This window comes from Larimichthys crocea, chromosome XIX, assembly GCF_000972845.2.
Source record: "Larimichthys crocea isolate SSNF chromosome XIX, L_crocea_2.0, whole genome shotgun sequence".
Lineage (NCBI taxonomy): Eukaryota > Metazoa > Chordata > Actinopteri > Sciaenidae > Larimichthys > Larimichthys crocea.
This window is the reverse complement of record NC_040029.1, coordinates 8,916,137-8,929,277: the sequence shown is the minus strand read 5'-3', so window position 1 is coordinate 8,929,277 and position 13,141 is coordinate 8,916,137. Positions and strand designations below refer to the sequence as shown.

General features: G+C 42.2%; 1 long non-coding RNA gene across 1 annotated transcript; it reads right to left on the bottom strand.

The window, feature by feature from the left end:
- Window positions 1–91: 91 nt before the first annotated feature.
- LOC113748309 (uncharacterized) lies at window positions 92–12,917 on the bottom strand. Its single transcript, XR_003464263.1, has 3 exons — window positions 12,494–12,917; window positions 11,056–11,128; window positions 92–638 (listed from the first exon to the last, which is right to left on the bottom strand). It is a non-coding gene; the product is annotated as an uncharacterized LOC113748309 (long non-coding RNA).
- Window positions 12,918–13,141: the final 224 nt, after the last annotated feature.

Below are 13,141 nucleotides of genomic sequence, written 5' to 3'. Positions count from 1 at the left end.
GTTGATTCCCTCAGGGTTAATGAAAAATATGATTGAATTTTGAGAAACACTGGTACTAACAGTCACGCTGATGTGAGGAAGAAGCTATAAGTCTGTATATGCTGATTGAGTGTCTGAGTGTAAATCAAGAGAACACATTAGATCGAGAAAGTTGTTTTTCCTGCAGATATACAACATATTTTCTGCTTCGTGCTTTGTATTTACAGATTTATCTAACAAATGAATTAGCTAAATACATTTAATGCCTGCCCAGATGATGTTTTTATCAACATACTGAGGAAATGTTCTGCACAATCTTCACTAAACGTTGAGTGTTAAGCTACTTAGGAATAGTAGTTGATCTTAAGCTGCATCTAAACCTTTAAATGCTCTCTCTGTCTGCTGATGAAGCTCATGAAACGCAGCAAAAACCCAGTAAGTGGACCTTAAATGTTCTTTTTGTTCTGTTTGCATCACCACATTTATGGTTGTGTTTAAGGTAGCAATGAGGCGGCGTCAAGCGTGGTCGAGGCTGGCTCCAGAAGTGAGTCAGTCTCCATAAGTCCCCATGTTTTAAAAACTTCACAGCAGAAATAAACAGCCTGGTCTCAGATCCACTGATGATCCACGTCAAACCCGTTGGTGGTGATCCGTACCGTCTGTGGGTGGCATAGATGGAGAGATGATTATGTTCAAGCAACTTTAAGATTAAGAGAAAGACAGGACAAGTCTAAAGACGAGCATGTGGTTACATTACACGCACATACTGGGAGCTCTGGTGGGAACGGAGCATCAGCCACCAAGCTACACTGGGAACTGAACCCCCTGAAATCTGAATGCATATGTACAGTGTGATATTACCATGGCAATGTGTCTGCGAGAGACGGGGGGAGGGGGGTGAGAAACTTGAGAAACACACATGACTTTGTGACCTCTGCAAACACACCCCTGACAGCACGAAGCAGATCGTCTGGATGTCTGTGACAGAGAGTGATCTAAACAGAGACAGAGAGAAAGGCTGCACAGAGTCATTGTTGAGATAAAACCCAAAGAATAAAGTAGCTAATAACACTTATTAGACGTAATGCAGCAGCTTCTATGAACACAAAACTCCTCACAGTCAAATCTGAACACACACACGTTTTTAGAGTCATTGTAACTCTGTGATATCAGTTTGTTAAATAAATCCTCTTAGAAATCATTCTTATAACTCCAGAACTTGACTAAGAATAATCATATTTAAAGTTTTCTCCAGTATCAAAGCAATAAACAAAAGGGGGCTTAAGACAACCAATCGACTCCACAGCAAACAAAATTTGCTGTTTACCTCCCACAAAGCCCCCAACCTATCCCTGCTCTAACAAATCCTTTAAGAACGTACCTGAACTGCTCCAAATAGGGAATAGTCTGAATCCAGCTGTTAGTGTTTTGGTCTTGGAAGTACAGTCTTCAAAATTAAGGTTGTTACAAGAAAACCACTAATATTCAGCTGCCTGGCCTCAGACAGAAACAGTTTATCATACGTTTACGGCACGGCAACCCTGATCCAGAGCAAATATTTAGCCGAGTGCGGCTGAAGCTCGTCTGAATGAAGATCATAGGGAGGTTCTTATGTTTCTTAAAGGATAACTCAACTCAACGATTTTCATAATTTTGCCCGTCATTTGCATCAGTTATGATAACACTGCGCTGACCAAAGTGATTGCAGAAATGTGGGAGCGCAGTGAAGTCCACGGGGGTGGAGAAAGAAACGTGGTCACATTACCTAAACCGTTTTATTTGAGCGGCTTCGTCCCTCTTCAGTTAAACTAAATTGGATCAAATGATGTCCAATCATGAGTACAAATAAGACGGGGGCAGTAAACGACACGTGTGCTGTGCCTCAATTAAGACAGTACACTTTTACAGTATAAGGGTTCGGGTGTTTAATTATTTAATATAAATCTGAATATTATAATGAAATGGACACAAATCTAAACTATTTTAACGCTGCTGTGGGAAAGTGAGACTAGAATCCAATAAAATGTCATGGAATATAGCAACACCTGCCCAACTCCACCTCTGATTGGCTTACCATGGATTTTTACTCAACCTCAGCCAATCGTCATCATTTAATGTGATTGTCTCGTGCCCCCGCCCTCACAGAGGAAGGAGGAACAAGCTCGGCTTAGAGATCTAGTTGGTCGGATGAAAAACCATCACTGGTCGCTTCCTTGCACTTTTGCCAGAATGCCAAAAGGGCGACTACTGAAGAGTGACAATGTGAACGCATCTATGTGCTCAAAAAACAAGTGTAAGCACAGAAAGTAAGTGAATTGACTCAGTGAAGCATTACCAACGAGCCCTGCGATTAAGCCATGGGTTTGCTTGCCAGTACTTACGGTACTTTTGGTATTTTGGCATGACTTTTTACTTTGAAACGTGTCGAGAGAAACAATGTTGAACTAGTGTCTTTCTTTTTCGCTTCTGAGGGTTTAGGTCTGTCAAGAATTTAGTCGAGGCCTCTTGTTGTCTGGGGGACATCTGATTCTCTCTCACACACACACACACACTCAAACGCTTGCAAACATGCTGACACCAAACGCGAGCTCAGCTTTTTTAAGAAAGAGAGAGAAAGAACTTGACAGACGAATAAGGAGGAATAAACCCCATCCTCTCTCTCTCTATCCGTCTTTGTTTTTCTCTTTCTTTGAAGTAGCAACTGATGCAGCAAACCAGCGCTCAGAGCTCTTATGTAACTAGTGTGTGTGTGTGTGTGTGGTTACATGCATTTGACTTGGTAACATTTTTCTTCAAGGGCAGTGTGGTTCATTAAAAGCAGATTATAAGACCATTTGAAGGAGAAAGAAAAGCTTCCAGCGTTGGTCATAGGCTTGTTTGAAGATGAGATATCACATTCTGGCTTATAAACAAAGCTACAGTCCAAGTTTATGCATTATTAAGGTTGTCTAACAAAAAAATGTGCCCATCAGGACCTTGGTAGACAAAGTCACAACACAGGTTTAACTTTTAAACTAGATGTCCCTTTAAAATCAGAGGTGCACCCCTTGTCTAAAAGCATGTTTAGTGTAACAGTACTAGAGTTTTACTTTTCAGACATCAGACCGAACTAAGTGCAAGCATCAGCATCGATGCAAAGTCTGAACGGATTGGTTTTAGCCAAGTGGCAACCTCTGTGGCTGCGAAGTGAAGCCAAAAAACTGCAGTTCCTCGAACAGCCACTTGAGGCTGGCTCCAGAAGTGAGTCAGTCTCCACAAGCCCCCATGGTAAAATACCCAACTTCGCAGTAGAAATATAGCCGAGCCTGCCTCAGCTCCACCGATGATCCACGTCCATTCTTTCTACCGCCCATAAAGCATGCTCAAATTGAGGTGGTGACAACATCGTTTTAAAGCGCCTTAAAATCTCAGTTTCAGTGACCTCAAACCTGACCAACCTTTGGGCTGGAAGCCAAAAACATAGACGAAAATATATCCACATACCTGCAGACGAGATATAGCATATTTCTGTCATTGGTTTTAGTCGTGAATCCAGTTTAATTCATCCGGCTCCAGCAGTCTCAGCGCTGTCACACATTCACATGGCTTCTTCCATCCCTGCTATGCTGATGATACCCTGCTATTCATATCCTCCCCCTCCCGTCTGTCACTCATATCACTGCATGTATCACAGAGTGGATGTCAATTAAGGCATCACTTAGAGCTCAACCTAGACAGTAGGGAGCTTCCAGGGGGAAAAAATGCCAATACCCGTCCATCAACACTGACAATACTGTGGTGACTCAGGCAGTGAGGATCCTAGGTGTGATGACAAACTGTCATTCGTAGTAGATACCGCTGTGGAGGCCCATTCCTGTAGATTCCTCCTATAAAACCTACCCTAGCTTCAGAAAATTGCCATAATAAAGGAGATTGGGGTGAATAAGTGTCTGACTTGGACACCGAAGTCTGTGATCTTTAACCTTTCGATTTGTCTTTTCCCGAACTGATCCGACTTCAGCTTCAAAACTACAAACCGGTGGTTATGTGAGCTTCAACGCTTCAGCACACACTGTGGCAATTTAATTATAAATGAGAGCCTTTGTGAGCAAATAAAATAAAAAAAAAAGCTCATTCCTATTCTGAATCAATAACATTTCTACACCGCAGGGTTCGATCTGCTCCACCCTCCCGTCCCACCGCAGGAAAGAAATCCTACGGCGGTAACAGGTTTTTTAATGAGCCAATAGCTCAAATATATGGACGATCATTTCACCCAGGAGGAAAATTAATAGAGAGAATGGAACATTAAAATATAATAGTTAATAAGTTATTTTTGTCTTCTATTTAGGGGGCAATTAAATCTTCCAAAGAAATCAGAAAAGGGAATTTGGATATTAGAATTAGGCATTTATAAAAATAATTGTGCGTGAAGTGAAGTTGTCGCTACTTACGACGATCCTGAAGAGATTTATTGCCCAGTTGCAGTCGCCCTCAGCTCACTGAAGGATTTTAGCGTCTTTGTTTTGGATTTCTGGCCTTTTTCTGAACTTGTCAGCGTATTAAAATCACTGCATAGGTACCAGATCAGTGTGCAACATGTGGTGGAGCCATGCGTTGTGGTTTGGCAACAGCAGTAGCTGCTTTTTTTTGGAGACAGTCCCTGTAACTCCCACCCCTCTCTCTCTATCTCTGTGTATATGTAAGAGTAATCCTGGGTTCAGACAGTCATTTAGCCCAGCTGAGTGATGGAGGCCGGTCAGCTGCTGTACGTGTGTGGACTTAAATAACCTCATGACTTCAGCGGATTGTATGAGCAGTTATATTCACATCCATGGATTAATCTATGACACGCGCGGAAAGTCAAATGTAAAAGGGCACATATGTCAAACACGCTGCACACTTAAGTTATTATTAATGATTGTTCCACAGCTTTAACCCACAGAGTCTCTGTAATACACATATTGACTTTACTATAAAGCAGCAAGGCCCCTAATGTGGAACATCAATACATCATTCATTAGAATTATAGACCTTAATGGAAACATGAGATTAGACTGAGATGCACTGTAAACTGTGATCACTTCAAACTAAAGAAATAAACTAATGTGAATTTAAAGTTGTCAGATTTAGGAGGATCTATTTACAGAATTAAAATTTAATATGCTAAATGTTTTGATTCATGTATAATCACCTGAAAGTCTCGTCCCTGTTAAACCAGCATGTCTCTGCAGACTAAATATTGGTTCTAGATAGGACCTCTCATTTATTACGCTGCCACCACAGTTTCTAGAAACAAAGAGGAGGTCACGATCAGTAACTACACCACTAGATGTCACTGAGTGCTACAAACCGCTTTACCAAGAAGTGGATCCAAACACAGTCATGAAGGTGAGCAAAAAGGTAACCAACAAACTCACAACACCGGCAGTGAAGGCAGCTGAGAAATCCAAAAAACAGAAGTCAAACAAACAAAAATCCAGAACTGAGAAAGACCTGGAGCAGGAACACCGGAGCAGCACCAAGATGGGACAAAGGACTTGGGAATGGACACAGGACTGGGAACCAGGTACCGGACTTGGAACCTGGAAACATAAACTGGAGACGACCTGACACTGACACTGAGGAACACCGGGACTAAATACACAAGTCAACCGCTACTATACAAACAGCAGAAACGTCGTGCATACATGTGAACACATTGAATATAATAATCAAACAAATGCTGATGATACTCTGCTACATTAAATCCTGAATGGACTCTTGTTCTACTTATACTACAAGATGCATACTCCTGCTCCTGTGCTGCCTACAGATTTGCATCATAATGTGGGGCAGTATATCATCGTGTGTTTGAACGTGGAAGTTTATTCCTGAGAAACCTTTTTAAGTGCAGCACCCGGAGGAAATAGCTTTTAGCGATACACACTCCTGGGAGACATAAAACCAGCATTTGGAGTCCGCGTGATTCATACCCAGTGAAATAAATGCAGGAGCTGGGATAAACGTCCAGGTCTCAGAGCATCACTGCAGTTATGGTTATGTTTAGATCATGTCCTCTGGTCATTCAGGCGATTGGTAGAAATGTAGTGAACCTCCAAGCCTGGTTATACATGTGTGCAGCTACTGCCCCAAGGCATTTCTGTAAATGGTTCCTCCTTTTAAAACCACAGTATCTTATCCTACAAGCAGGGAAGGTTGTCTCCATGAACTTCGAGTAACATCCCTCCTTGTTGTTCACGGACCTGCAGGAACCGGTCTCAGTGGGAATAAGCGCCATGACATGCCTTTCTTTGCCCTCCGTGTTCAATTTACTGACACTGGACGTCAACAACAACAACAACAACCAAAAAAAAGTCTCACATTGCATTGTCAGTAATCACGAGGTGTCGGATGCTGAGACGGGTCACAGCAGGCACCGACATCAGCAGCCACTCCGGCTCTTACAACCATTTCTCTTACATCAGTTAATAACCATCGCAGGTTTTTGATTAACATCACACTGCACAAAAAGATATTTTATGTTTGGCTGAGGTGGAAAAAGCAAAACGTGGCAGAGTGCAGTCGAAACAGGCCTAGCAGATAAACCGTGACGTACGTGAAGCATGTGACTTAAACATAGCGTGGAGTGATGAGGAGACTTCAGACTGATGCATGAACATTAAAGACATATTTTACCAAATATTCACATAATAGCAGTAGATGGAAGAGGCGCATTCATTTGCATTTGTGTAGCAGTTTGCGTTACATTCGGATGAAGGTCTGGCTCGTCAAGCCGTGTAGGCAGGATTAAGAATGTTTACATCAGAGATATGCATGAGAAAATGACTGTAAGTGTGGGTGGGATCAATGCAATCAATCAAATAAATATCCAAGTCAAAGCAACTCAAGTAACACTCATTATTTGTAAGGATTCTGGAGACTCTGGCTAAATTATGGACGTCAGGGAGACACACGAGCCTCCCAAAGCTTTCCAGAATCAATGTTACCCACCAAAAAAAAGCCACAATTATAAGAATAGAACCAAGATTGACCAGAATTCACTTTAAATGACATTTCTTTGAGAAAATATGCCAGTTATTACAGATTAGTTAGGGCAAAATAACCCACCGCCTCCCCTCTAGCCCCACAAACAGAAATCATGAAGCTTTAGCTCCAGCTGGGCGGCCAGATGTCTGAGTTTGTTCATCATCAACCACACAAAGATCTCAACATCAGACATGGTCTGATTACTCACATCGGATATGGTTAAGGTTGTCTGGATGGAAAGTGAGCAAACCCCATAAAAGACGAAACAGAGACAGTCTTCTAATCACATAGCAGGACTGAATGAAGATCTACATTTAGATGCACGTTGAAGGAACAACGCTGCTCTTTCATTTGAAAAGTGGCTGCAGGCAGTATTGGTGCAGTGTTGGAGGAGATGACCCAGGAGAGTATGTATGTTAGTGAGAAAGGAGGTCGGTGTGCGGTATCTTATAACCTGAGGCACAGTTTGACTTTTATTCTGGTGTGGGGAACCTGAAAATCTATCAATTCTCCGAGATGCTGCACTTCATCATTCGCAGCCAACAGACCACCACGTAACGTTCAACACACAAGAGAGGAGTTTATCTACCGAGGGTTTCAGTTTGTCTTTGAAATATATATATATAATATATTATATATATATATATATATAAATAAACTAAGGTTACTCTACGCAAATCCTGTTTGACCTTATCGTAGTTAAACACAGCACAAAGACAAGATATTTAATGTTCAATCCGAGCGGCATTCTCCGTGTTGAGGTAACAAAACTGCAGTTCCTCAAAGTGAGTCAGTCTCCATAGGTCCCCATGTTAAAATGTCCAACTTCATGTTTACAGCCTGGTACAAAACACAGTTTTGGTCTCCATAACAGATACAGATACATCCATTCTTTATACTGTCGCTGTAACAGGTGATTGGGTATGAAAGGCGAGGTTCACCACTTGGAAAACTGGGAATTATCAAACAGTTTCTCAATTTGACCCTCGACAATCCATAAAAGATTCAGAGAATCTCTGCACGTAAGGTGCAAGTATAAAAAAACCAACACTGAATATCCGTGACCTTCAATCCTCAGAAGACCATTAAGACGAGTTAAGACTTCAGATCATGGACGAATGTCCTCAAGGCTCAAATTTACATTTCACACAGTCCAACTTTTTAAATGGTAAATGGAATTAGGTGTATTGTTAGCTGGTGGATCAACCTCTCTTTGGTCTAGAGTGAAAATATCTTTACAAATATCGGATCCTTTAAATTTTAACGGCCTCCTGAGGCTTCAGCACCACCAGCAGGTTAAAAGTCCTGCACAAGTCGACGTCCCCGTCGGCCTTGGCTGAACCGTATGTTCAGAGCTCATTAGCAAATTTAAACTAAGATTGCAAACCGCCTCGCAGATCTCACCCAGCTGTAGACTCAGGAGGTCGGGTTTAATCGATCCAGCTGTCTGCACAGGAGCCGCGACTGTAACCTGAAGCATGTTTTGATGTTATTTCCTTGCATTTCATTTGTAGTGCGACCCTGCGTCGATAGAGAAGAACCGAAGCTGCTGCTGTTAGTCCGTTTTGCAGTTTTGTGCAGGCACAACAACAGAACATCACCGCTAAAAATGGCAAGAGAGTCTCAGCGCTTTGAAGGATCACAAACTGTGGGAGGGTATGCAAGTTCATACAAATGGCTGCTGTGACTGCTTGATCAGTGCTGATTGAATGCAGCTTCTGAGGCAAGTGGGTCTGCGTTTGAAGCCGACAGAAGCTGGTGTGAAATGTGCAGCCGTAGCACGGCGGGCTGGAGAAATCATCGGCGTGGTTTGTAGGACGCTTTGAGAGTTTGTCAGGAGAGAAAGTGAGGAACATTTAACTTTTTAAAAACTTTTTAAATTCAGTCCTTGAGCTTTTTGTTCAGCAGACATTATTGAACCGCTGTAATCTTCCTTTTATTTTTGAAATTTCTGTGTCTGGAGTTTCAAAACAGGTTCATTGATTTGTTCAGTTAATACTTCAGCTCAACTTGAGAGTTTGGTTCTCACGGACAAAACAGCAGCCGAAAATGATGCACGTTCAGGATGGTCGAGATCAAATGATTCTTGAACAATGAAAGATGGTTGAAGAGCCGGCAATGTGAGGGCTGAACATACTCTGCATCGACACCAAAGTTGTGTTTAATTACACTGATAACAGCCTTAATCTGTCTCCCGGTGTTGGTACCAGATCTGCTCGGGATCCCGTAACACATTAACACTTTGTGATGACGATACGTCAGAACAAAGATGATGTTATTGCTGCCGCCTACGCTCCTCCGTGTTTATTGTGTATGCTCAGTTAGGTGTGTGGTCTCCTGTTCCCGACTGGTTCCAGCTGGCGGATTGAAAGTGGTACATCCGGTCTGCAAGACGCGAGTTTTTTAGAGCTTGCTTTCTTTTGGTTATATATTTATTTCTTTGCTTTGAGCAGCATCTACTCGCCTTTTTCCTCTGCCTCACCTCTTTTTTCTTTGAATTATTAAATTCTAACTCCCGGCCGTAGAAAACTTTATTTTACCAATTACATCTAATTTCATGTTGCTTCCTTTTCCCTACATGAGCTGGGTGGATTAAAAGTGTGTTTAATTCATTCTCTTGATTAAGACTTGAAACCGGTTGTAGTCTGATGAGGTTTATGATATGATACGACTTCACAAGTCTCTCTACATATGACCATGGCTGTAAGCTGATAATGGCTTTAAGGCCCGCAAAGATTTTTTGTGCATTTCACAGCCACCGTAGTTTCTCCTTCATGCTTGGAAGGAGAATTGAAGTCGTGTAATTAAATATATTTCAAAAACAGGCAGTGACTGGAAGATGACCGGACACCAACTATCGACCCTGCTCAGTTCATTAAGTAAAGAAGCCGAGCTGGGTCAAACTCTCAGTGGCTGCCCGAGTCTCTCAGTGGGAAAAGAGGTTAATGTAAGTTGGCCTCAGGCTGGATAAGAGCATCATAACAGCCAGAATAATGAAGGGATGAAGGGGTCAGTTTGATAATGATGGGATGTGACACTTTCTTTTCTCGACACTGCTCTGTGAGGTGTAAACTCGAGCGGCTGAGCAAACATTCAGTGGAGAATATAATTGTTTTAATGTATTCAAATCATGTCTTAATGCATGTTTCCTCTATGTGAAAGTGCATGGGTCTGCATGTGTTTGCATGTATATACAACGTGAATGTTTTACTGGGATGTGGCAGTGTAGGAAACATCCAAAATGTCACGACGACCAGCTCTGAACCATCTTAACACGCGATTCTTCAGCTGTGGTGCAAAAGTTGTGCGCGACGCTACAAATAAAACGCAACTGAAGTGGATAAATCATGACGTACGTGAAGCATGTGTCCTGAAGTCACACGAGCGTCCACTGAAAGCGCTAAAAATAGACGAGTCTGTAAATCAGATCTGTTGTAACCTACTTCTGCGATGATTAACACTACACAAATGTTTACCGATGCGACCAAACTTGTTTTCAGGCGATTTAATTAGAGTGAACACAGTGACAGTGAGCGACAACATGTGAGTCCTGCTGCCTTCAGGTGCAGGACTCACATTTGCAATGGCAACCAACAGCCATGCTGACTTTGTTAACATAGAAAATGACACTCATGGGTCTGAAAGGACGTTTATTACATTCACAGTTGCTGTCATGCATGAGCTTGCAGGGTGAACTGTGCGTAATGATATACATCGTGTTTGAAGTGCGACATGTTCTCTGCCGCTCGCCTCACCACTCTCAGGGTTTATGTGACCGTGAAACGCAGTGATGGACGGTTGGTTCGACTGCGTTTACACACAAACAGCGGCGTCGCACTTTGAAAGTGACTCGACCCCGCGGCACCAAACATGGCAGAAGCAGCAGATCTGGGTTCACACAAGGTCACGAGTCCCATGTTACTGCGTGTTAATCCACTGAGCAGAGACTGCCAGCAAACTACACTGTACTACAGACAAGACACTCCCTCGACTTAACACGAGCACAGCTGTAGCTGCGGTAAATATGGGGAATATAACAGTGCTTATTTTCAGACAGCCTTACCGTACCTCGCACTCAGTTGTTCACAGGAAAAAAGAAGCTGGGGGAGAAGTTTGGCTTCCACACAATCGGCTAATTACACTGGAAAAAGAAAGTTAATGTCAGATATATATAGCAAAGCAACTTTGGCTTTTTCTTGTGAGCAAATGTACTGTCGACTTGTTTTGTGCATCATTGATCGAATCGGCACACATCAAGAATAAAGTTCATTATTAACAAAGACAAAGGGCATGAAGTGGTGTGCAAGAACCCGATCTGATGTTCTGTGTGAATCCAGGCCCAGACACACTGTTTGACGAGTTGTGAGTAAAGTGTTCGAGGCGATGTCTGCGTGCAGGATTACGAGGTCGAGTTTTATGAGGAAGTTTACAACTCGGTAAGCTGATATGGAGGCACCTCCGAGCTGCGAGCTCCATTCTGCTTTGATTTTCATGTTTTAACGATAATTCATCTGGTGCACGGTCGCATATTTTAGTAATCGATGCTATTCAGCAGCATTTCTCAAGGTCAGAGCGTGATACTTGATAGATTATGATGCATCCTTTGCCTTACCGGATGTCTCCGTCATTAAAAAGCTGAATATGGACGTGGGTGGAGCTCTGTATGGTTTTACTGTAGCACCCTGCTGTTGTGTTCAGGCGATTTAATGAAGCTAAACAACATATGTGACCTGCTGCCTTCAGGTGCTGCAAGGAAGAACTAAAGGAAAGGCATGTTGACAGCTTCCTTCACCTGCATCTATGTTCTTTAGATCATCTGAGTTGTGGATATCGTCATTTTATGTGGATTTCTGCATGAAGCAGACAATAAATAGACCCTAATATAAAGATTACTGAGCTACAAATCTAATGTAGTCTAGTTTTATACATTTATATATCTTCGCCATGATAGTCTCTTGTTTTCTGGGGACGCCATTTGAAATAATTCCTGTAAATTAACTTCTTAATCTGCAAGACTCTCTGTGCGTTTGTTGACATACCGGCGCTTTAGTTTGCTCTTAAACACGAACGCGTCCTCGCTAAATTTGTGTTGAAAAAAAAAAAAGCTGATCAGGAGGAACCAAAGTCTGCAAAAAAAAAATAAAAATGACAGTCACAGCATCTTGACAGGTTCAAACTACTTCAAACAGACAGACTTGCCGAAGTTTTTCTGACTCGCCTCATCCCTTCTGCTTTGATGCTCCCTCGTGGAGTATTAGCTCAGATCCCTGCAGCCTTGGAATTAAAGCTATGATGTCAATGCACATTGTTAGTGATTAGTGCATGTGTGTGTGTGTGTGTGAAGAGCGTTCAGCATCACTATTTTGTACCTATTTCAGGAGCTGTGATCATTACTAGGGTCCACAGGGGCAGACTTAGAGTTTTTGGGGCCTGAAGCAAACCCTCCTACACTTCTGTGTTTGTCTACCAATGAGAGCATGCACATTGAGATAATTATAATATTTACCTGTCATCTGCAGGTTGTTATGTTGTCTCTGCTACAGGTGCCTGCACACAGCAGCCAGGCTCAGGTGTGTCTGATGATACTAATGGAGGTTGACCTATTATTGATAACACCTGTGTTTACCTGCTGTTCCTCTCTGAGGAAGAAGAGGAAAGTAGGAAAAGAGCCAGATCATTAAACATTTTTAAAACTTTCCTGAATTTGGCTCGAACGTTTATGATGCAATTAATTCCGGAGAGCCGATCATAATAAATAAAAAACCAGGTCAGCTGTCTTACAAAAACAAAAACCCTGCTCTCTCTCAGCCAGCCGGAGCCAAAGTAAACCGGACTTAAGTGTGATAAATGAACTCATCAACTGTCGGGAAAGGAAATATTCTTAAACCTGATATCCTTGATAAACAGAGAAATACACTGCACCCCTTCTGAACTTTACTGAACCAAGATCAGCTTGTCAACTCATCGTAAAACACACAAATAAAACTCTTTAAAAACGCCTTGGTGCGTCTTTACACTGCTCCAAAGATCACCAGCTCTGCTGTGGTCGATATAAATCCTGAATTCACAGAGTGAGACGTGAAATGTTTTTGTCAAAGGAGTTTGGTCTGGTGGATTTCCCGTCGTAAATGTTTTTTTATATATATATTTTATA